This window comes from Theropithecus gelada, chromosome 18 (genome assembly GCF_003255815.1).
Source record: "Theropithecus gelada isolate Dixy chromosome 18, Tgel_1.0, whole genome shotgun sequence".
In the NCBI taxonomy this organism is placed as follows: Eukaryota; Metazoa; Chordata; class Mammalia; order Primates; family Cercopithecidae; genus Theropithecus; species Theropithecus gelada.
Window position 1 is genome coordinate 5,415,570 of NC_037686.1, and position 26,333 is coordinate 5,441,902.

General features: G+C 38.7%; 1 protein-coding gene and 1 non-coding gene across 5 annotated transcripts in view; both read right to left on the minus strand.

The window, feature by feature from the left end:
* The window catches only part of PTPRM (protein tyrosine phosphatase, receptor type M), an 840,737-nt gene that overhangs the window by 384,308 nt on the left and 430,096 nt on the right, over positions 1 to 26,333 (minus strand). The gene's annotated exons all lie outside the window — the stretch shown is intronic.
* On the minus strand, positions 23,685 to 23,897 carry LOC112611785. The gene has a single exon (XR_003116749.1). It is a non-coding gene; the product is annotated as a small nucleolar RNA U3 (small nucleolar RNA).

Below are 26,333 nucleotides of genomic sequence, written 5' to 3' on the forward strand. Positions count from 1 at the left end.
CGGTTTTGGATGCTATTACTGTTGCTATCACGGATGGGAAAATTAACCTGATCACAAATGTCAGCAAGTGAGTGGCAGCTTGGGCTGGAAGTCTTGCCACCTAACACACAATCCAGGGCGCTAGCCACTAAATGTTGCTTTTTGTGATACAGCAAAACACACAAGGCCGTGCTACTGTTAATCTTTAATGAAACCGAGTATCAGATGTACTATTCTGAATCATCATTCAGTTTCTAGTATAACATTCAGTACATAGTCAATCCTAAGACCACACATTCATATATAAAGGATGAAAGAAAATCCAATTTACTTTCTAAAATTACGTAAATTATTTTTAACAGGTCACAATTTTACATAAGAAAGGGAAATTAATTTGCCCATCAATTTACACTCAAGATACTTTTCCTCTCTTTAAGGAGTTGATTCTCTATTATTGTGGATTGATTACTTTTCCTTTCCTTAAAGAATTCTTAAAAATAATAACATCAATGTGATAAATGTTTCATTTCCTGTCCATCAGCAGCAGAAGCTCCATCTGCCCAGAGGACAAATCGAATGCTCCGTGACAATGAGGGGGGCGTAACAACCAACTTGTGGCTCTGCTCAAACTGGGTTCACCATGCTGTTTCTTCCTTTTACAAATGCACAGCAAATACGCTGCCATTTAAAAAGGTTCCTAAGGTTTTCCCCAAATGCCTAATACTATTGTTTAGATATGAACTCTATGTTGCCCAGGCTGGAGTGCTGTGGCTATCCACAGGCACAATCATGGCACACTCCAGCCTTGAACTCCTGGGCTCCACAATCTTCCCTTCTCGCCTCAGCCTCCTGAGTCTCCATAAATGCCATTACTGCAGCCTGGAGTTCTCTCCTACTTATCTTCTTTTATCAAGTACAGTCTTAGCTGTCCTTCAAGGCTTGGCAGAAAGACCACCTCCTCACCTCGGCCTTAGCTGACAATACTATGTGCTTCAGCACTGGCCCATTCTCTTGGGTCACGTAATATTTTAGTAGTTCCTCTATTTAGCAAGCAGTCCCCATTTGTACCTAAGAATTTCTATGCTCATCCTTTTTAAGGCTGCAAGCTCCTTGCAAGGCGGGGCCAGACCTCTGTACTTCCCAAGCACAGTTCCCTATATCTGTCCCAGGTTTTCCATGAAAGGTTGTTGGAGGCAGTGTGGAGACCTTTGAGCTATAAAGTTCTTGGGTCTAGTCAAAGCAACAGTGGCCTCTGTGACATCGCCTACCTCAGCGACCTCACTTGTAAAGTGGACTTATGATACCCACTCCTGGGAACTTGTTTTCCTCACTCCAGAGCAAAACTGGAAATACGCTTTGTAAATTGTTTTTAGTAAAAAGTGTGTTTATACAAAGCACTGAGGATCCTCTAATTTTTTTTTTCTTTTCTTTTTCTTTTTTCTTTTTCTTTTTTTTGAGAAGGAGTCTTGCTCTGTCGCCTAGGCTGGAGTGCAGTGGCATGATCTCAGCTCACTGCAACCTCCGCCTCCCGGGTTCAAGCAATTCTCCTGCCTCAGCCTCCTGAGTAGGTGGGATTGCAGGTGCACGTCACCACACCCAGCTAATTTTTGTATTTTTAGTACAGACAGGGTTTCATCATGTTGGTCAGGCAGGTCCCAAACTCCTGACCTCATGATTCACCTGCCTCGGCCTCCCAAAGTGCTGGGACTACAGGCATGAGTCACCGCGCCTGGCCTAATATTTTTATACTATACGAGTATAAAACGTCACACCTATATGGGCATGTATTTAAGGATAAAATGTGAAATATTGTGTAAAACACTTGAAATATTAAATACATGGTCCATATAACATATTTGATCCCTTTGAATTAAAGATATGCTTAAAATAAATACTCTCAGGAATTAGCAAGAAATAGAACTACCCCCACCTATATGTAATTTATAGATGAATGTAGAAAAAATCTGTACAAGTTGATATAATGAACATGCAAACTCTTTCCTGAGACTATTACTGTATTATGTAAATATTGGAAGCGGAGAGAAACCCAAATCTATCAATGCATAAATATTGGTCAGCCATATAGATGAAAGAAAATTAAAAGAGGCACCGGCATCCCCTCAAGCCTTCACTTCAGCTCTCTGCTTGGAAAGTGTGATCATCTCCAGATTATTGGTATGGATAGACAGACGTTCTTCTAAAAATGAATGCTGCATTTCTAGTGACCAAATTCAATCAACAGCAATGTTAATTATCTGTTGTCTTTTATTACTCTTGTCAACTCTCTTGTCCTTTCATTTCTGTGACCACACACTTTCTGCACCAATCTGAAATCAGTTCCTTTTGGATGTACCAGAAAGAATGTGTTTATACAAATCATTGAGGACCCATAAATGTTTTTCTTGTGTTTTCTTTTTCTCTTTTTTTTTTGAGACAGACTCTTGCTCTGTCACCCAAGCTGGAGTGCAGTGATGCGATCTTGGCTCACTGCAACCTCTGCCTCTGCCATGAGAGGTTCAAGCGACTCTCATGCCTTGGTCTCCCAAGTAGCTGGGATTACAGGCATGCACCACCAAACCTGGCTAACTTTTATATTTTCAGTAGAGATGAGGTTTCACCATGTTGGTCAGGCTGGTCTCGAATTCCTAATCTCAAGTGATCCGCCTGCCTTGGCCTCCTAAAGTGTTGGAATTACAGGTGTGAGCCACTACTCCTGGCCTCTCAAGTTTTCTTTAGGTGAGGTTAATTACGATGTTTATATCAAATATTCAGAAGCAAAAACTTGATCACCCATTTTCTTCCAACAGCCAGCAGAAATTCAGGTTCTTGCTTCTTCCTGTCTATCCATCCACCCCTTCCACCAATTATATCTTTTTCTAGTAATATAGCACTTCAGGACCACCTGAGGTTTCTTCCAAAATTTCATTTCGGTGTTTACACAGGAAGAAGGATCCTAGTTAATAGACTATACTTATTAGAAGACATTTTAGGCACTACTGTTTGTTAATTGATATTTCAAGGTCTCATACGTTTCAGGACCTTTTCCAACTAACTTTAGTATTCACTCCAAGATTAATTCAGGTTTGCATTTTTTTCCTATCTGTAGGCACCTAAAGAGTTGTTGGGGTGTGTGTGTGTGTGTGCGTGTGCGTGTGTGTGTGTAGGGGGTGGGGAGTGCATTTTTCATTATAATTCCAATTTAAAAGGTTTAAAAATGATAAATGATCAATTCTACACTTACCTTTTAATTAATTAGTAATAATACACTTTCAAAGTTCAGGAGAAATTATTTCCTTCTTCAACACTTAAGTATTTAACCACTCTTGTCACAGATCCCTTGGAAAGGTTCTGCTCTAAGTTAATTTAAAAACTATCATATTAAGTATAGTAAACCCTATCAAAGTAAGCAAGGTTGTCAGAGTGGCCAGGTTTCCAGGGATTCAAGTCCCCAAGTGCTATCCAGAGGTAGCAATATTTCTCTTTGTTGGATTTGAAGCTATGTTTCATATTTCAAATTGAGTATAAACAGCTTTAAATGAGAAGACTTCACTTAATTTGAAAAAGGCAGAGGTTTGAGAAGTCTATTTAGTTTTCGTCATCTTTAAAATAAAATGAAATAGAAAACCTAACTAGAGAAATATGATATTTATTTTAAAATATGTGTCAATTGACTGTTTCTGTTATCAGTCAGGCTTCTGGTCAACAGTAGGCCACTGTAGCATGAGGAGCAATTTTGTTTCATTTTGTCATATGCCTCTGTGTTAGGGCAGAGGTTGGGGTTGGTTATGCAGAATCTGTTCCCTGATATTTGTGGTCACATAGACATGAGATGCCCTTTCTTGCTATGACTGAGTCACTGGTAGGCTCACTAAGCCACATGCACAAGTGTATTGAAAGGAGGCTACTCCTGAAATTTGGTGAGCTTATCAGAACAAGTTCTACTGGCGCAGCCAAACAATACTCTCAAACATGAACAGTGAGGGGCAGAGACGAGCAACCGTTTTCTCTGAGGCACCAAGCAAAATACTAGACCACGAAAAAATTCTGTAATTGACAATCTTCTCTGAATTCACAGCAACGCATTATTGAAATGCAACTTAAAGAATGAGCTATTACAAAGGATAATCCCACTGGTTTTTCACTACACATTTTTGTCACCAAATATGGACATTTCAGTGTATTTGGTGTGTGTGTTCACATAAGGGAATGAGTGTGTATATAGCCTTCTCAATTTCTTCTTGTTAATTTAGACCTATCTACAAAATTTTCAGACAGAACACAATTTCCTTTGTATTTAGATCTATTTTGTACATTATTCCTTAGTCTAATAGACACTTTTACATTTCATTTAGCAGTAAACAACTGAAGCATTATGTATCCATAAAAGGCAATTATCCTAACCTTTCTAATTATAACACTTGCACTTTTTTCCTTCAATGTGTAAGTATACAAATGTTTGCTTTATTTAAGAAAGGGAAAAATGTAGACAGAAAGAATGTACTTTTTAACAATTCACTAATCCAGGAAAATGTCACTTCAAAAACAACCAAAAAACCTTTGAAATAACAAAACAGGAAAAATAAGATTTTCAGTCAAAAGATTACTTACGAAAAACCAAATCATTTGCTTCAAAAAGGCTTTCTAAATTGCGTTAACTTTTGCATGCTATTTTTAAAAGTTTAATTGCCTAAATTCCTAGTGATAGGTAAATTTTTTTCAAAAAATTGACCTAATATTTTTTGTATTCTAAAGGTCATGAAAAAAGTTACATAATTTCCTGAAAACCTAATTAAATAAAGCAAACCAAAATAAGACCTCACTATTCTTATGCTGCCTCTGTTTTAAAAAAGAGAAAAAAACTGGAATTCATACTAAAAACCTTAGGTTTATTCATTTTAACTTGAATTTGTTGTTTATGATGAAATCTTGAGTTTCAGGATGATATGTTTAGATATAATTTTCACTAATGGATGTAAAAGAGCTCTGTACCTAAAACAAGTATTCATACTTTTTTCTTAAAAGGTCTAAATTCTTAATGCTAAGAAGTATATTCTCTATAAGTGGAGGTTTATAACTTCTACAGTTTGATATTTTTGAAGCTATAGAAAAATTTTGACAAGCTCAAATAGATTTTCTCCCCAAAATGAGTACATGGTCATTTCAAACTGACCTTGCTATCCTTGAACTAATGGCATTCCTCCTTCACAGTGGCCAACAGAGGGGATGGTATGTACCCCAGGACGCTGTGCAGCTGACCCTTGAACAATACGGGTTTGAACTGTATGGGTCTACTTCTATGTGGGTTTTCCTCCATCTCTGGCACCTGAGACAGCCAGACCAACCCTCCCCCTCACTCTTGGGCTCACTCAACCTGAACATAACCAGGATGAAGGTCTAATTCCACTTGATGAATAGTAAATACATTTTCTCTGCCGTAGGATTTTCTCAGTAACATTTTCTCTTCTCTAGCTTACTTTGTCATAAGAATATGGCATGTGAAACACATAACATACAAAATACGTGTTAATTGACTGTCTATGTTATCAGTAAGGCTTCTGGTCAACAGTAGGCCATTGGAAGTCTTTGGGGAGCCACAAGTTAGACGTGAATTTGCAACTGCAGTGCCCCAGCCCCCACACTGTTCAAGAGTTAACTGTATTTCCTGAATTAAAAAAGGTTGGTTCATAATATTTTCTGAACTAAAACCAATCCTGATTGCTACAAATAGAGAATTTTTATTATTTGATACTATTTTCATACTGCTTTTTGAAGGTTTTTATGCTGGTGAAACTCAACTTGTCCTTATAAACATGAAGACCTTAAGAATAGTGTTTATACCAAGATAGGACTCACTTAACTGAAGTCCTGAAGGGTTGGGCTAGCAAATGGCCTTTTGCTACCACTCTTCCCCCTCCACCCTCCCTGCTGCAAGAGGAAGCAGGAGGCCACTGCCAATCACCCTTGAGTAGTCCAGGTCTTTTGTGTGTTTCCCACTAGTCTACATTCTGGATTAAAAAAAAATACACTTCATTTGAAAAATAAAATTTCAATGAATCATGATCCCTTTTGCTAAGAGATAGCATTTCAAAATGACAGGTTTTCACAAAAGGACAAAGATAATATACAGACATGTGCTATATAATAATGAACTGCACATATGATGGTGGTCCCAAATGAGATGGTATACCTTATGTTTATTGTACCTGTTCTATGTTTAAATATGTTAGGGTACACAGATACTTACCATTGTGTTCCCAATGCCTTCAGTATTCAGTACAGTCACATGTTATTGACTTGGTAGCCCAGGAACCATAGGCAACACCACATAGCCTGGGTGCATAGTAGGCTCTACCATGTAGGTGTGTGTATGTGCACTCTATGGTGTTCAAGCAATGACAAAATTGCCTAGCAACACATTTCTTACAAGGTACCCCTGTCCTTCATCGAGGCATGATTGTAATGACAAAGCTGGAGAAAGCCAGAGGAAGGCCCTGGCAGATGCCAAGTTACCATTCTAGAGAGAATCTTCACAGCTTGTCAATCTGTCACAGAAATGAAAATTCCTTAGAGTCTCTGGAAACAAAAAGTGGCATTTCTAAAGTAACTCTTCAGTTTAAAATAAAAGCAGATGTCCTATTTCCCCAAATTGTATGGAATCAATAAAGGAAATTATGTATCTAAAAATATAAACTACCAGAGGTCTAATCACTACTTTGAAGGAGGGGAGAATTCACTACAGTGCTCAAGTAGCACAGGTCAACGCCGCCCAGTGGCGTCTCTCCAACCTGTGCAACTGTGACCACACAGACGGGTCCACTAGACAGTAACCAGAAACACAGAATGGGAAACCACAGTGGCAACAAATCCTGGTTTTCTTCTCTACAAAAAGGAGGGATGAACTATGAGAAGGAAAAAATGTGCAAGAAAACATTTCATCCTTTTTTTTTTTTTTTTTTTTTTTTTAAGACAGAGTCTCGTTCTGTTGCCCAGGCTGGAGTGCAGTGGAGTGAACTCGGCTCACTGCAAGCTCCGCCTCCCAGGTTCACGCCATTCTCCCGCCTCAGCCTCCCGAGTAGCTGGGACTACAGGCGCCGCCACCACGCCCGACTAGTTTTTTGTATTTTTAGTAGAGACGGGGTTTCACCAGATTAGCCAGGATGGTCTCGATCTCCTGACCTCGTGATTCGCCCGTCTCGGCCTCCCAAAGTGCTGGGATTACAGGCTTGAGCCACTGCGCCCGGCCAAATATTTCATCTTATACCTATTTCTATGCCTATAATTTGGTCATGTTACTAGAAATGATTTTAAGGTAAGTACTAATAAATGCATATTTTTCCTTTTAAAGGCGAAGGAGGGATCCCTTTTAAAAGGCACAGTTAATTTCAAATTATCCTTAGCTGTGTTATAAACATGACACCTTGAGCTTCATTCTTGATATTCCAGTTGAACTGATTAGCCACCATGAATTCTGTATGTCACCTGTGATAATTTTCTTGGGCAATTATTTCCTAATAGCTGTAAAGGGTGAAACTCTAAAGTCTGCGTTTGCATTGGAAAACTAGGCTGGAAAGACCAGAGCAGGGAATCATTGTAACAAGTTTCATATTTCTGGAAAAGTCCCCTCCAGGCTACAACAGTTTGCTTTGGGCAAAGAGTGACTCAGAACAATGAATAAGTATCAGAACTAAAAATGATCAAGTATTTAAATGAGCCTAAATATGGGTTAAAAGAAACAGCGGAATGTAGTGAAACCATGAAGACGTTGTGACTGGCACAGAGGGCTAGAGATGGATGGCTGTGAAGAATGATCATCAGAAAGTGTGCCCATCAGTCCTCCCTCTCCAGGCTTGTCCGCACCCTCCCAGCAATCAGGTCCTGTTTCAGAGATTTGGGACATTGATATTTCAGCTGCGGTTTTCCACTGCCAACATCTGTCTCCAATCTATCCTCCAACCTGAGCATACTTTATCTACTCTCTTTTATCTGTCCTTCTATAATTTCAACCCAAATCAAATCCTTTACTGATCTTCAGGCCCTAACAGTCCCTCTTTTGGGAAAAGCCTGTTCTGTTGGGAACAGACACTCCATTTATTCTAATCTAGATTTTCTGAAATCAAAGCCCTTTCCTCATCCTAAATATCCTGGATCTTGGGTTGGGTTCATCAATGCCTCTTACATGTTTTGCTTTAGTTTTGTTTTTACACCACATTCAAGGAGATTCTGTTGTCAAATTATCTTCATGACATCCAAACATATTCCCAATGAATCCACCCCGAAGCTCACCTCCTTCTCCTCTCTTTCCTTTCCTACAGTCTATAATCTTTGTATCTCTATAAGCCACTTTGAAGGTGAATCTGGCTCAAAGAATTCTACATCCTTTCCCTGTCTCTTCTTCTGACCTTTGGTTTTCAAAGACACCTTCAGCCTCAAAGTATGCCACCTCCTTAAATTCAGATCTTACCCTCCCTGACCTCAGTCTCCCATGTGCAAGGCTGTCTCTCCTTCTGTCTCACCAAGTCCATGGGCTCTTCCACCCTCCTTAACCACCTGCCCCCATTCCTGTGCTGCCACCCAGCCTGGGCAGTCACAGTATGAACATTTTAACATTTGCTTCTCAATTCTTGCTGTTTTCAACATGGTGAATCCTCTTTCTTGAGCTGGGTCTTTCAGCACGGACAAGGCCTGGGCAGGCTATGAGACCATGACAAGAAAACCCCAAGGTTTGGGGAACAGGACATTTCTGAGGTCTGGCCATCAACCGTACTGACGGGTACAGAAATGTCATGAAGGGAAACAGCATGAGATAACGCTGAAAAGAGGGCAAACCTGGACAAAGAAGATGAGTACCTTTGTACTTATCCTGGGAGACAAAAAGTCACCGAAGGCTTTTGAAAAGGGAAATGCCTTGACCAAAGAGATTTCAGGAAAATTAATTTGGTAATGATACTAGGAAAAAGGAAGACAACAAGGAGCTATAAATCACAAAGCAACCCTAAAAATTAACCTATCTAGGATGTGCTCAGTCTCTGTATAACATCCCATTACAGAAACCACAAATACTATAAAATACTTCTGAAAATAGATATTCTAAGGTTTTCTACTTTGTTTATTTCAGGATGGAACAGATACTTACATATAAGAAATACCCATCTGATTTTAACCTAAACATCTGTTCTTACATTTTAATTCCCAAATAATTTTGCGTCCTACTATTATTAGGAATGTAAAGTAAGTTTACGTTCAAGTAGGTATTACAGTTCAAATTAAAAAAAAAAAAAACTCAGGAAAAAAAGAGGGAAATAGTTTACTGTCTCGAGTTCTAGTTTCTCTCATTCATTATAGCAAAGAAAATTTACTCTATTTTCAAATGGAAGGTACACTAGATATCATTTAGTCCAACTGACATATTTTACATGGAAGAAAAGTGAGGTGTAAAGCAAAAAGTGATTTTTTATTTTTTTATTTATTCATTTTTTTTGAGATGAAGTCTTGCTCTGTCGCCCAGGCTGGAGTGCAGTGGGGCCATCTTGGCTCACTGCAACCACCACCTCCTGGATTCAAGCGATTCTCCTGCCTCAGCCTCCCAAGTAGCTGGGACTACAGGTGTGCGCCACCATCCTGGCTAATTTTTGTATTTTTAGTAGAGATGGGGTTCCACCACATTGGTCAGGCTGATCTTAAACCCCTGACCTCGTGATCTGCCCGCTTTGGCCTCCCAAAGTGCTGGGATTACAGGCGTGGGCTACCACGCTCGGCCAAAAAGTGATTTATTTAGTTTCTTAGCTAGTTGCTAGAAAAATCAAGACTCTAAGTTAAGTAGGTAATAGGCTCTTTCAGGCTTCCAGGATTAAAAAAAAAAAAAAAACAAAGTTATGGAAGCCAAGAAGGGGTAACTGCCTTATTCACTGTCTCCAGAAGCTTCACCTTTTAGCCACAGCATTCAGAATGACAACTAATATCAACTGAGCACCTCGCAAGCCAGGCATCGTACTCCACACCTTACATGCAGCACTGTTAATTCTCACCCAGCACACGAGATCAAGCTATATTGGAGAAGCTCCTTGGTTTGAAATGTCCTTGCTCTCTCCTCCCCGCTTATTTAAGAATTGCCTGCCCTTCAAAACTCAGCCTAAGTTTCCAACCTTCTGTGATGCCTTCTCCTGTGGCCACCGATAGCTACAGCATCTCCTCTGAGGGGCTTGAGCATAAAACTGTCTGCAAGACAGGACCTTCAGCCACCAGATTTTAAGCCTCCTTACAGTGTTATTAAGCACGCAATATTTACAAAGGATTTCTCTCTCTAGGCTCTGAACTCTGAGTGGTCAAGACTCAGCTCTTATATCTTTTCATATTCCTAGTGTCTGCTGAATAATGTCTGCACCAAAATGATGGCGTCTGGAGGGAGTGAGGTCAGTGTGGATCTCTAAGCACATGCGTGTTTCCATGGAGTTAAGCACGAAGGAGTCAGGGCTTCCAGCAACAACACTTTTCTTCAAGCAAGCCTCCAAAAATTTTAGCGAAAAGGAAAAATAACATTCACATCCAAAGCTACAGGAAGTCAGAGAACAATTCATTATTTTTTCTCTGTCAACCAACCACATTATTAAACTCTACATCACCCAAAGTACAAATAAATAACATCACTAGTTATTTAAGTTTTGAACTAAGGCATTCAAGAGCTAGGATGGGGAACACTTTTTTCTTTTCATTCTTTAATTATCTATTCATAAAAACAAGAAGTAAAGACCTTTTATTTTAAAATATAAAACAAAAAAGTGGATTTTTCTGTTAAGATTTTTAAGCTGAAAGATCAAACTTTTCCCCGACCTTCCTCGTCAGCCTTTAATTTTCCTATAGTTAGTCTTGTCAGCTGCTGTTTATTGATTTCTCAGTGATTTATTCTGCATTGTGCAGAACTGAACTGCCGACCTCCTACTGTACACAGCTGATCCTCTGCAATTTTAGGGTAAGTGGTAGGAGGAGGATATGATATGGGGCTGGTAGCAGGGCAGCTACATTAGCATGTGATTACACAGGCACTAACTCCAACCCAATGCCACTTCAGTCGATATTCCATTCTTCACACAACAGCCAAAGTGCAAATACTTCATAGGGATTTCAGGAAAAATTTCCATTGAAATATTTCCCAGGTCTTCAATGTACCTGAAAAAATAGGCAAAGATGTGCTGTCACTTTAAAAATAAAGACAGCAACACAAGCGGGAAGATACCTTCCAGCCCAGGCAGGAAGGCAGTTACTAAGGGGAATTCAAATGAATTAAAAAGATCGATTCCTCTCCTAACATCTTTTAAGTATTAGATAAGAATCTACCACCAGAAACAATTGCAATGTATGAAATCATTTAACATATTTTTCCATCCAATGTTATTCCCATATTTGGAATGAGACCCTCGGTGGTCAAGAGGGGATTTAGAACTGACTCTCTAACCTGGAGGCCCTCACCACTGATTCATCATGTTAGCTATCTCCACGCTTTACAACAGTGGATCTCAACCATGGTGTCGCAGACATTTGATCAATTCCAGTATCTTTCTGCTTGTTAGATTGGGATGAACAGTGGTCAAACATTTTCTTTTAGATCTGTTACAACCTGAGGGCTTGCTGGGCACTGTTAGACAAGTCGCTTGATTTTGCTGTGCTTTAATTTCATTTGAAAAAGAGATCAACTATTTACTGTGACTGATTCCAGAATGTTCCCTAATCATAAAAATAACTCGCAACACTTTGCAATGTGTAAAGGGCTTTAGCAAGTTAAGTGAGGCTTCTCTGGACTGCCTTCTGGATTTTTGGAAGGGACAATCTGATCCACGTGATTCTCTTAACTGCTTGCAAAAAGGAAAACAATAATAATAATAAGGTTCCAATATTAGAGACAGAATGCAGGTACCAGGTGCTTTGAGAAGCGTATGTTAGTAGGGAAAACTAAAGGTGGTATTTATGTAACAAATATTTGTTCAAGAAACAGGTCCATTACCCAACTTGTCTGGTCATAAAAATCACTGGCACTTGTGAAGCTGCAAATTCCTAGGTCCTCCCCCTGAGATTCAGAATCAGCAAGTGAGAGGTTGGTTTAGATAAACTATGCAAAGGATAATCGACTAGGGGGAGTGATGCTGTTTAACACTGGGAGGGAGGAGCTCAGATCTAGGTTTTCCTTTTGGACAGAGTTGACAGGTATCCTACAGAGAAGTGAAATGGAAATTAAACTCTGTGGAAGTTTGAGAACAAAATATTTATTTGTTATCTAACTGAGGTAAATTTCCTAAAATAAGACTCCAGAGAATCTCGAATGGAGTCAAATGACTTGTTGGAGAAAATCCACATTAAAATCCACACTGAGATGCAAAAAGTGGCCACTTTGCCTATGCATCTTTTGCAAACCCACACGAGTGTTCTGGATGACACCAGAGAAGATAAAGAACCGTGGCACTGTTTGGCGTGACTTGGGAGACCTGGTGCTTCAGTGTCAGGGACCCAGCACACCACGGCAGTTCTAAAATCCTGACTCTATCTGGGTTGCCATGGTTTTGGGAATGTAAGATCCTCCCAGTTCTACCCATGGTTTCCTGGAAACAGGGCAAGAAATATGCCAATTCCACTCCTGGGAAAAGCCAAAAGATGGGAGAAGCAGGAAGAGGAAGCCTCCTTTACCTGTGCTGTTTTGTGCAAGGATGCTTTCGGTGCAAGTATTTTCTCACGAAGTTTGTGATAAATTACACAGGAAGGCCAGAAAGGAAGCCTCATAATGTAATATGCAAATGCTTCCTGCTAAACATTTATTATGTGAACAGGGCCACTGTAACTCATGTGGCTCTCACTCACGGAAACACCAATCATGGCTATGAGTTTTTCCTGCATAGCATACATGCCCATTATTCTTAAAATAAAGTTTTATAAGGAAATTTAAATTTCACTGAGATGTCTTCAAAGTATTTATAAATGTTTACTTGGGACAGGAGATACGAGCTAGTAATCACAGAGCAGTAGCTATTAGCTATGCAAAAATAGATTTATCTTAATTACTAACCACGACACAGATCAACCTGCTGGCAGGCAGTGGGCTTAACAGCGGCGAGTTGGAAGGTCTCAAGTTCATTTGCTCCGACAAACCCTCACAAGGGCTCCAACAGCATCAGGCAACCCATGAATCCTTCTTTCACCTCTTGCTCTGCTAAGTCACTGTAACGCCAAATAAATTAGGTTCCCGCTTACCATGTGGAGCTCCACAGATCCACTGTGATTCAGGGGATGTTCTGAGGATGCCCCCAGCTCTAATATAGTTCTTAAAGTTATTTTTAATCAGGAAAAAAGACTACTTATTCCACAATTAGAAATGAAAAGGTTTAAAATACAAAAGACAGATTGAGGCAATACTTAAGTATAAAATGAGTGTCCGCTGTGTAAGAATAGTAATAAAATGACTTTTGAGAACTGTAATCAGAGGAGGTGAAGAGAGTGAGCAGCCCTGAGGGGCATTAGGCTCCTGGAACAGGGGAGGTCACTCTTGAGATGATTAAAAAAAAAAAAAAAAGGCACCACTGCACAAAGAAAAATAATGTTGGAGGTAGGGCCAGGTGTCTTGGGTATGAATCCAGGCCCTGCTATTCACCCGCTGTACAATGTAAGGAGTTTTCAATTTTCTGAACCGCAGTTTACCCATCTGTAAAATGGGCATATGTCAACCTCAACCACTGATCTGGGAATTAGTTGGGATTACTTATATAAAAGTAGTTAGAAAAAGATAAAGGTGTGTATCAAAGTGAGGCAATATTTCTGCATTAGAAAGCTAGGACTAGAAAATAAAAACTTCCCAGAGATGTGACTTTGAAGAGAGCTTGTTTGTTTTTTAATAGGAAAATGACAGCAAGAGGCAATATGTGAAGATATTTTATATACGTATAAAATCAGATGGTTCTACTTCAGATGGTTTATGAATTTTTTTGATTTGTTTGTAACACAGTTGACTTGAATATCAAAGGACATTCTTTAATTGAGACAGGCGTTTTCTACAGTTTTGTTGCCCTGCCTTTGAGTATATTTTTCCATGTAACCACTCACCAGCCATGCCCAAAGGACCATTCTTTAAATAAATTCTGAAATAAATTTAACACTTAGCTATACAAGCTGCACACATGCTTTTGGAAAATACAATACAGTGTATGCTCATCATTTACATAACCAGACAGCTGGAGTCTACAGAAATGCAAATTTTGTCATCACTTATATGCACTGAAAACATATTCTTCACTGAAATGCATGGGTGAGGGGGAACCATTTGAGGGAAAAGAGTTAGCAACAAATTCAATCCTTAAGTAAATAAAAAAAAGAAATCAAATTTTCTGTAAAAGTAGGTTAAACGGCGATTGTCTTGATCTGATTCTCTGTGTTTATTCCAACTTGTGGCATGAGCCACAGGGTCCCCCATAAGCTCTCTTTCTGGCTTCGTGCGATGTATGGCAATTACTAGGTTGGTGCAAAAGTAATTGTGGTTTTTGGATTACCAGTTACTTTTGCACCAGCCTAATGGCTGCTGAAACATTGCTCCCTTTCCTGATGCCATCAGCTCTCCCTCATTATGTCTTTCATCCCTCATGCCAGAGGTCAGTCATCTTCTGAACTGAATTACTGGTGACCGCAAGCAATACTAACTTGGCCCCATCCTATCTTTGCAAACTCAGTTCCAAGCCTGTCAGAACACTTTCTTTCTTTCTTTTTTTTTTTTTTTTTTTAAAGTTCACTAGATAGGCAGGCAAACAGCCAGTCAAAATATGAGAACTCATGCCAAATGTTATCCATTTGAATTGCCTGAACAATTTTTCTACGCAATTCCCTATAAGGCAGACATTACTCACATGGCGCACACACTCAATTTACATAAAAACATAGGCTAGATTCACGAATTGCAAAATTACAGTGATTCTATGGATCCCTTTCATAAGGGACTTACCCAACATGCCCCTCTCAACCCCTACTGTAAGAAAGTGGTTGCTTTCAATTTGGTTTTCAAAACAATTTTCAGTTCACTCTCAATCAGAGAAAGTGACTTGGAGTCGAGAAATTCAGTGCACAGCTGAGACTCCCCCTCTGTCATGTTCTCTTTGGCCCTATGAAATTCCTGAATAGGTCAGTCCATAAAGGAAGCATTTCCATTTCTTTTAAGAGACATGGAATTTCCACATAGTCAACACTGGGCCATCAGAAAAGTTAAACTAAATGATTTTGAGGGCTGGAAGAATGCACTCAGCTCCTATTGAAATTAGTGACTGAACTTGGTGTTTCTATGGCCAAGAAAAGGAAAACAAATATTTATCTTCCTTCTTAACTAAGTTTCTTTAAATAGAATGGTCACAGACAGAAGGCCAAGAGGCAACACTAGGAGAGCATAGTTAAGGAACGCCAGCTTGTATGTAATAGGCCCTCAAATCTGCATTAAATGAAGCTGTTGAACTAATGATGCGATTATACAGATGCAAAGAAATATACAATATCTTAAAAGCGTTCATGTCCATAATGTAATTAACTCCCAGAATTTAGTTTAGGGCTTTAAGCCACAGCTATGACTTTATTTTCGCCTAGTAATCTTCAAGATAACATGAAGACCGGAACTGATCCGTACTTTATTCAGCAGATGTGATATGGTGCTCAGACCACCTTCTGCAAGTGTAGACACCAGATGCCTTGGCTGAGGCACCTTCATCTCTCTTTCTAAATCTGGAGAATAATTCTATTGTCTATACTGGAAATGGGATGCCCAAATTTGCCAACTGTATTAGTCTGTTCTCACGCTGCTAATAAACGCATACCCAAGATTGGGTAATTTATAAAGGAAAGAGGTTTAATGCACTGACAGTTCCACATGGCTGGGGAGGCCTCACAATCATGGCGGAAGGCAAAGGAGAAGGAAAGGCATTTCTTGTCTTACACGGCTGTAGGCAAGAGGGAGCTTGTGCAGGGGAGCCTCCATTTATAAAATCATCAGATTTCATGAGACTTATTCACTACCAGAAGAACAGTGTAGGGAAACCACCACCATGATTCAACTATCTCCACCCAGCCCCACTCTTCACGTGGGGATTATTACAAGTCAAGGTGAGATTTGGGTGGGGACACTGCCAAACCATATCACCAACCCTTTTTCTCAGCCATGGCAAAATGAGAAACACCCTGGGTAATAGCACAAAAGCACAAGCCAGACTGTTTTGTATATTTCATTTTCTTTTTGGTCCTAATAGAGAATTTTTAGAGAGTTCTTTGATATTTCAGTTTTTAATCAAAACAAAACATTTTGAATTAAAAAAAATAAGAACTCCTAAAACCCATTAGTCTGCTGAGTTCACAAATCAGTGGGCAGAGATATATCAGCATTTCTTGTTCTTCATCTCAGCCTGAGAATTGCAATCATGGAGAGATGTTCTGTGAAATTCACTTTACTTCACCTCTGTTGGGGGATGATACATTATTGGTTCTCAAACTTTAAAATGCATCAGAATCACCAGCAAGACTGTTAAAACAAGATTGCTGGGTCCTGCCACTCAAGAGTTTCTGATTCAATACATCTGAGTTGGAGCCCAGGAGTCTGCATTCTCCAGGGTGCTGATGTTTGCCGGTCCGGAGACTACCCTGTGACAATCACGGACACAGGAGAATACACAGAGCTGGGTCTCCATTTTTTCCCAGACTCATGGATCTTTCTTGCCAATACTCTGCATTCTCATACCAGGTATCCAAGGATGTGACGTTATGTCTTTTCTGCCTATGGTTCTGACTTTTGCCTTGTTCCAAGTCTTGCTTACTTCTAACCTAACTCAGTAGTGGGTGCTGGTTGGGTACTAATGAGTTAGCATGCGCTCAGGTCAAATCTTGCTTACTTCTAACCTACTCAATAGGGGGTGCTGGTTGGGTACTAATGAGTTAGCATGCGTTCAGGTCAAATCATACCTGGTAAGGAATTACGTGCTCTACCACCCAAATGTCTTGTCCTGTTGGCGGGACCTTCATTCCCTTCTGAACATTTGCTTTTAAATGTTATCAAGGTTTTTAGAAACAGAAGTGAAATAACAAAACAGAGAAACAATGCATATATGCATCTATCGGCATCCAGACACCTAAATGTCTATTAGGCACTCTTTCCAGATGCATTTTCTGCCTTAGGGGAGGGCTTCATAAATCTAGATAGAGCGTGAATGTCAGTGGATGGATTACCTGCAATTTTTCTATGATCTCATCTCACGTGGTCAACTGATGGCCAAAATAATCAGGAGCAGTTTTCCACATTTAACAAGAACTCTTTTTACGTTCTGAAACTTAATGGCATTAGCTGAGGCAGAACTATTCAAGGAAACCAAAGGAAAACATCAATTATGACACACAGCAGGTGCTGACTGTGAATGTTGTGCTAGAGGCCATAAATCTATGTCTTAACATTGTTAGAATATTATGTGTTCAGTAAGACCATTCTTACTCCCTTCTGCCTGCAGGCTTTCCAAACGCTGGACATGGCTACCTGACGTTATTCAATCTCACCAGGCCAACTGGCTGCTAGAGCTCAGCAAAGAAAAACGATCAACTGGCTTTTTATTAAGAAAGATTAGGCAGACAAGGGGACATGGGTTTGGGAGCCACACAGAGTTGACTCCTGGATTCTTGGAATCACCTCACAATTATTGCTAGTTTTGGAATACATATCTGAGAATAACTCTATAAAGTCACAAAAGTCAGTGTGTTCTGGCTGGTGGAGGGGCAAAAAACAAAAACAAAAACCAACCTTTCATCCAGTCGTCCAGCACCAGAAAACCTTTAGCCTAAGTGGCAGTCCAATCGCTCAGCAGCTCCACCTTTCGAGCCAGGTACACACACACCCATTCACATACACCAAATTTCACTTTGGAAAAACCGTAACTGGACAATGGCCTGTGACACACAAAACTGAGGAGGTGGCAGTAATTATCCCAGCAATTCTGTCAGCAAAGACACCAGCACTTACAGGCCTAACTAGGCTCCATCCTGGAGTTTACAAGAAGTCTGTCGCTATCCCCTAACAGAGGACACAGGAAAGAAATGTGCCAGCCCTGATCAGCAGAGACTTGCTCCAGACCTCTCGCCAATGCCGTGAGACAGCAAGAGGCAGTGCAGCTGCCAGACCCGCGATTTCAGGCACATGCTGAATGGAGCATGTTACTCTGCCCTTTCAAAGCTGCAGTTGCTCACTCTTCTGCCTCCAATCAGACATTTCCGGTTTGCTTGAAAATGCTATTTTCACTAAACATTTTAGAAATGGTGCTCTCTTTCCTAGGTGCCTGCAGTGTTCCACCCATTTATCGCCACCACCATTCTTCACAGGCCAAGAAGTCATTTGCTATGTTCCAAATTGAGTAGTTTATTCAAGTGTCTGCCACTGCTGGAAAGAATGTGAACAGGTCTTTGGAAAAGCACATAAATGTTAGCAATTGTAAAAGCTACTTTCTTGACTTCCTATGAAAGAATATTTAGCCTGCACTGCCATTCAGAACTGATTTTCTTCTCTTTTCTTGGGACTTCATGATATATGGTGTGAAACGGATGCGGCAGTCACCATAAGGTGTAACTCTGTGTTTCTATCAAATACAAAAAAGGTAGGTTTAAAGATGCCACTTTAGACCAATGTCCATGAACATAAATATTTACTCCTAAGGGTCCTATTGCCAGCTTGATTTTAGATGTGCTCATCTCTTTGCTTAACTAAGCAACTCTCTACAACATCAACAATTATCTTGGCATGAAAATATGAATCGAGGCTGGGGCCCCCAAGTGAGAACTCTGTTATTCAAATACACCTGTAGAAATCCAAACATATTATTTTATATATTCACTTATTGGCACATAGTAAGATTATACATCAAAAGAGGGGAATAAACAAATTGATATGATTAATATCAGACACACGTCACTTTAATAAATGTATCTGCTGACAGTTCATCTAACTGTGGAGTTTTGCCTAAATAAGGCATCATATTCAACTATCTACAATTTAAATGTAAATTCCTGGCATCCATGATTCTGATGGTTGATTTTATGTGTCAGGTTGACAAGGTGAGAGGCAGCCTAGACATCTGGTGAAGAACGTTTCTGGTGAGGGTGTTTCTGGGTGTTTCATACCTGCGTCAGGTTCCTGAGCAAAGCAGACTGCCTTCCCTAATGCAGGCGGGCCTTGTCCAACAGGTTGAAGGCTGAATACAACAAAAAGACTGGTAATTCCCCTTGCCTGACCACTTCTGAACTGGGACATTGTTTTTTTTCTTTTTGTTTTCCTGGCCTTCAGGCATGAACTGAAATATTGGCTCTTCCTGGGTCTTGAGCCTGCTGCCTTTACAACTGGAACCACACCAGCACAGGCTCTTCTGGTCTCCACTTGGCCAACTGCAGATCTTGGGACTTGTCAGCCTCCGCACATGTGGGACAAATCCTTATCATAAATCTTTGTGTGTGTGCACACACATATCATATTGGTTCTGTTTCTCTGGAGAACGCTAGTACAATAATTTTCCCACATTTGAGCATCCGTCTATCTTGGAACCTTCTCTGTTACTACTCTTTCAAAACAAATGCTCAATTAGAATCAACATATTATATTAGGTTGGTACAAAAGTGGTTGCAAAAAAATTTTTGCCATTGTCAAAAGCCACAATTACTTTTGCACCAACTTAACACTATCTCCTAAACAACTGAAAGTCCCTCCTGCAAACTGCCATCAGTACTGTCTTCTGTGCCTAGCATCCCATCCCACTTGCCTCTGCTCAGAGAGGGATTGTAGCTTCTTTCTGGAAAGCCCAGCTCAAGGTTTGCTTTCTCAAAGGACTCATCCCAATAGCCTAGCCTATATTGATACTATCATCTGTATCATTGACTTGACTCTTATGGTAAATACTGGTTATATACCAGGTTCTCAAATAACATTGTCTCACTCCATGTTATCTGGTTATAACACTGATGAGAAAAATATGTCAATTTCCACCCAGTGCCACTGTCCGTGTGGAGTTCGTACATTCTCCCCATGTCTGTGAAGGTTTTCTCCAGGTACTTTGGTTTCCTAACACATCTCAAAGATGTGCATGACAGGTTAATGGGATTCTCTCAAGTGTCCCAGTGTAAGTGAGTGTGGGGCTATGTAAGTGCACTCTGCAATGGAAGGGCATCCTGTTCAGGGCTGATTCCCACCTGTGTCCTGAACTGCCAATATAGGCTCTGACTACCTGTGACGCTAAGCAGGAATAAGCAGGTTGGAAAATGAATGAATACAAATAATAAAAATTCATAAAGTGTACAATAATTATCCAAATGCACAATAAATAATGTTGTACAGGTCAGGCATAGTGGCTCACATCTGTAATCCCAGCAGTTTGGGAGGCCGAGGCAGGCAGATCACTTGAGGTCAGGAGTCCGAGCTCAGCCTGACCAGCATGGCAAAATCCTGTCTCTATTAAAAATACAAAAATTAGCCAAGTGTGGTGGCACATGCCTGTAATCCCAGCTACACAGGAGGCTGAGGCATGAGAATCACTTAAACCCGGGTGGTGGAGGTTGCAGTGAGTTGAGATTGTGCCACTGCACTCCAGCCTGGGCAACACAGCAAGATTATCTCAGAAAAACATTTTTAAAAAATGGTGTATAAAAGTACTTGGGGAGCCTGCCATATTTGTAATTTTTTTCACTATATATTCTTTCTATGTTTAAAATATGTAATGCTTCTTTCCTATTAGCCACAAACATCTTCATGGGGAATAAAGGCAGTACTTTTAATAGTGTCATGTTTTAAGTTTTAACAATTGATACATACAAATTTCACATATTTGTGAAGCACATGTGATATTTTGATGCATGTATACAATGTGTAACAATCAAATCAGGGTAATTGGGGCTTCCATTGCCTCAAACATTTCTCATTTCTTTGTGCTGAGAACATTCCAAATCTTCTCTTGCAGCTATTTTGAAATATACAATAAATTATTGATAACTATAGTCATCCTACTATGATATTGAATACTAGAACTTATTCCTTCAAGCTAACTGTATTTTTGTACCCATTAACAACCTCTTTTCATCCCTCCAACCCCTTACCCTTCCCAGCCTCTGGTAACCACCATTCTACTCTCTAACTCCACGAGATCAACTTTTTTAGCTCCAACATATGAATAGAACCTGTAGCATCTGTGATTCTGTGCCTGCCCTGCTTAATTTAACACAATGTCCTCCAGGCTCATTCATGTTGCTTCAAATGACAAAACTTCATTTTTTAATGGCGGAATAATATTCTTTTATGTATATACACTATATTTTACTTATCCATTCATCCATTGATGGACACCGGGTTGACTCCGTATCTTCACTATTGTAAATAGAACTGCAATAAATATCAGAGTGCAGATCTCCCTTCACTGATTTCCTTTCTTTTGCAACATACCCAAATACCCAGCAGTGGGATTGCTGGATTATACAGTAGCTCTATATTTTTAGTTTTTGAGGCACCTCTATATTGCTTTCCATAACGGCTACACTAATTTACATTCCCACCAACACTGGCATAAGAGTTCTCCTTTCTCTGCATCCTTGCCAGTATCTGCTATATTTTTCTTTGGATAATAGACACATTAACTGTGATGAAAAGTTACCTCATTGTGGTTTCGATCTGTGCTTCTCTAATGATTGGTAATGTTCAGCATTTTTTTCATACATCTGTTGGCCATTTGTATGTCTGCTTTTGAGAAATGTCCACTTAGGTCATTTGCTCATTTTTCAATCAGATTTTTGTTATTGTTGAGTTGAGTTCCTCATATATTCTAGTTATTAATCCCTATTTATCCAATGGATAGATTGCAAATAATTTCTCCAATTCTGTAGGTTGTCTCTTCACTTTCTTGATTGTCTCCTTTGCTGTGCAGTTTTTAAAAAAATCTGTAATTGTCTATTTTTGCTTTGGTTCCCTGTGTTTTCATTAACAAAAAATATTTGTCCAGACCAACGATGTACCAAAGGAATTCTCCTACAAAACGTGTTTTCTTTTAGTTGTTTTATAGTTTCAGTCTTAGATTTCTAAGTCTTTACACCATTTTGATTTGAGTTTTATATTTGGTGACAGGGGTCTAGTTTTATTATTCTGCATGCAGAGATCCAGTTTTCTTAGCACTATTTATTGAAGAGACTGTCATCTCCCTATTGCATGCTCTTGAAGCCTTTATCAAAAATGAGTTGACTATAAATATGTAGATTTACTAAAGGGTTCTCTTCTGTTCCATTGGTCTATGTGTCTGTTTTCATGCAGCACCATGCTGGTTTGCTTACTACAGTTTTGCAGTATATTTTCAAATCAGGTAGTGTGATGCCTCTAGCCTTGTTCTTTTTGCTAAGATTGCTTTGGTTATTCAGGGTTTTCTGTGGTTCCATATGAATATCAGGATTGTTTTTGTATTTCTGTGAACAATGTCATTTGTATTTTGTTAGGGATTGCAATGAATCTATGGATTGCTTTAAGGTAATACAGGTATTTTAAGAATATTATTTAACAATTCTAATCCATACACATGTAATCTCTTTTCAGTTTTTGGTGTTTTCAATTTCCTTCATTAGTGTTTTAGAGGTTTTGCTGTAGAAAACTTTCATTTATTTAAATTTATCTCTAGGTATTTTATTTTTTTGGTAACTACTATAAATGTGATAGCTTTCTTGATTTCATTTTCAGATTGTTTGCTGTTTATGTATAGAAATACTACTGACTTTTGTTATGTTGATATTGTACCCTGCATCATTATTGAAATTGATTACACATTCTAATAGCTTTTTAATAGTTTTTAAGGTATTTCTAAATATAAGATCATGTCATCTGCAAACAAGAACAATCTGACTTCTTCCTTTCCAATTTGGAGATTTTATTTTTTTCTCTAGCTTGATTTCTCTGGCCATGACTTCCACTACTATGTTGAATGAAAGTGGTGAAAGCGGGCATCCTTGTCTTGTTCCGGATTTTAGAGGAAAACCTTCAAATTATTCCCTGTTCGGTATGTTAGCCGTATGTCATATATTGCCTTTATCATTTTGAGGTAGGTGCAGGTTTGTTGAGAGACTTTATCATGAGGAGATATTAAATTTTATCAAAAGCTTTCTCTGCACCTATAGAGATGATCATATGACTTTTGTCTTTTACACTATTGATGTAGTGTATCACATTCATTGATTTGTGTATGTTGAACCATCCTTGTATCCCTGGGATAAATCTCACTTGATCATGGTGTATTTTTTTTTTTTAAAGAAAGAGAAAAAAAGGAAAAAAAAAGAGTAAATGGATAATTTCAAACATGCTTTACCTACCAAGAAAAAAAAGCTTTTGTCTCTTCACCAGCAAACCCTTTTACAAAACCTTGAAGAGAACTAAACACAGTAGACTAAGCAATAATGAACTTTCTGAAAACACTACATAGTAAAAACCTTCAGAAGCCCAGAAAAACCAAGGAATACTGGAATTAGAAAAACCATTTTTGAGAGCCATGTGACAGACCAAGCAGCCCAGCCCACAAGGATTCCTTCAGCAAGCAAAGAACAAAGGAAAAAACCTCTCACTTGACATGTTCTCAAAACAATTTGCCTGCTAAATGCTAAAGCTACCACCCTCATCTACAACAAAAACACTGTTCTTAGTACACAACAATAAAATGGGAAGCACCCAGACTGCATGCTCTCCATCTTACTCTCCCAGAGGAAGACAAGAACAATCATCTACGGCACATGGCAGCTGCAGTGAAGCAACGTCAAGAGCCAGCTTCACGCACAGGAGAGAACACTGGGCCTCCTCATGGTTTCCAGTGCTCTACCCATTCAGAGAAACTTCTCTGGTAATGAACTATAGAAATCATCCCTGAAAGTATCGTCTTTGTAACTTTTTAATGTGCTGTTGGATTTATGATGTTAATGTTAATATTTTCCTGGGGATTTTTATACTTACGTTCATCATGATGATGCCTGTAGTTGTCTGATTTGTTAAATCTTTGTCTGGTTTTGGTATCAGGGCTATGCTTGCCTATTACAATGAGTTAGGAAGAATTCTTTCTTCAAATTTTTGGAATAATTGTAGAAGAATCGGTCTCAATTCTAATTTATAAATTTGGTAGAATTCAGCAGTAAAGCCATCTGATCCTGGGCTTTTCTTTGTTGGGAGGCTTTTTATTACTGATTCAATCTGATTGCTAATTACTGGTCTGTATAGATTTTCTGTTTCTTACTGGTTCTATCTTGGTTGATTATATGTATCCAGGAATCTGTTGTTGTTTAGTTGTTCCTAATAGTTTCTAATGATTATTTCTATTTCTGCGGTATCAATTGTAATGTCTCCTTTTTGTTCTAGTGTGTTGGATCTTTTCTGTTTTTCTCTTGGTCTAGCTAAAGGTTTATCTATTTTGTTTATCTTTTCTGAAAACCAATTTTTCATTTTGTTAATCTCTGTTAGTCTTATTTTTGTCTCCACTTCATTTAATTCTGCTCTGATATTTATTATTCCTTTCCTTGTACTAATTTTTTATTTGGTTTTTTGTTGCTTTTCTTCGTTTCTTGAGGTGCATCATTAGGTTATTTGAAATCTTTCTACTTTTTGATGTAGGTATTTATTACTATAAACTTCCCTCTTAGAACTGCTTTTGCTAAATCTTATAGGTTTTGGTATGCTGTCTTTCCATTTTCATTTGTTTCAATTTTTTTATTTCCTTCTTCACTTCTTCACTAACTCAATGATCATTCAGGAGCATATTATTTAATTTCTATGTATTTGTCCAGGTTCCAACATTTCTCTTGTTACTGATTTGTAGTTTTATTCCATTGTGTTCTGATAAAATACTTGAAGTGATTTTGACTTTTTTATATTTACTGAAGTATGTTTTGTTGCCTAACATGTGGTGTAACCTGGAGAAAATTCCATGTGCTGATGAGAAGAAGGTGTATACTGCCGTTGTTGGATGAAAGGTTCTGTAATGTCTGCTAGGTTCATGTGTTCCGTAGGGTAGTTTAAGTCCAGTATTTCTTTGTTGATTTTCTGTCTAGTTTATATATCTAATGCTGCAAGCAAGTTTGGTGTTGAAGTCCCCAACTATGACTGTAATGGAGTCTATCTCTTCCATTAGTGCTAATGATATTCACTTTATATATCTGGTGCACCAGTGTTGGGGGTGTGTGTGTATGTGTATTTATATCCTCTTGCTGAATTGATCCCTTCATAATTATGTAGTGACCTTGTCTCTTTTTGTTTTTTGACTTAAAGTTCTAGTTTGTCTGACATAAGTAAAGTAACTAGTGCAGACTTTTGATTTCTTTTCACATAAATTATTTTTTCCCATCTCTTCACCTTCAATCTCTTGAAGGTGAAGTCAGTTTCTTGAAGGCAGAATATGGTTGGGTCTTGCTATATTATATATTTTTATGCATTCAGTGAGTCTATATCTTTTACTTGGGAGATTTAAACTGTTTATATGCAAGGTTGTTATTAATAGATGAGAACTTATTCCTGTCATTTTCTTCATTGTCTTTTGTTTGTTTTGTAAATCCTTTATCAATTTCTTCCTCTCTGATGTGTATCTTTGAGATCTGGTAGTTTTCTGTAGTAATAACATTTCATTCCTTTCTGTTTCTCATATATGTATCCGCTCTTTCAGTAAGTTTCTTATTTTAGTGTGTTTTCATGGTGTTGGAGAGCATCCTTTCACTTCCAGATGTAGGTCTCTCTTAAGCATTTCTCATATAGCCAGTCTAGGGTGATAAATCCCATCGGTTTTTGTTTGTCTATGAAACACTTTATATCTTCTTACATTCTGAAGGACACTTTTGGTGAATATAGTATTCTTCACCAGGAGTTTTTTTTCTTTCTTTCAGTACTTTGAATATATCACTCAATTTTCTCCTGACCTATATGGTTTCTGCTGAGAAATCTGCTGTTAATCTGATGGGAATTCCCTTATATGTGACTTGATGCTTTTCTCTTTGACAGTTTAACTATAATGTGCCTCAGAGAGGAAACTTTTGAGTTAAGTATACTCAGAAATCTTTAAGCTCCCTATACTTGGATGTCTACATCTCTTTTAAGATTTAAGAAATTTTTATTTATTATTCCAGGTTTAATAGGCTTTTCTATGCTTTTTTCTATCTCTTCACCTCTGGCATTCACAATATTTGAATGTTTGTTCACTTGATGATGTCCTATATGCCATTTAGGCTTTCTTTTTAAAACTCTTTTCTTCATTCATTTATGTCTGACTGGGTTATTTCAAAAGGCCTATCTTTAAGTTCAGTAATTCTTTCTTCTGCTTGATCTAATCCATTGTTGA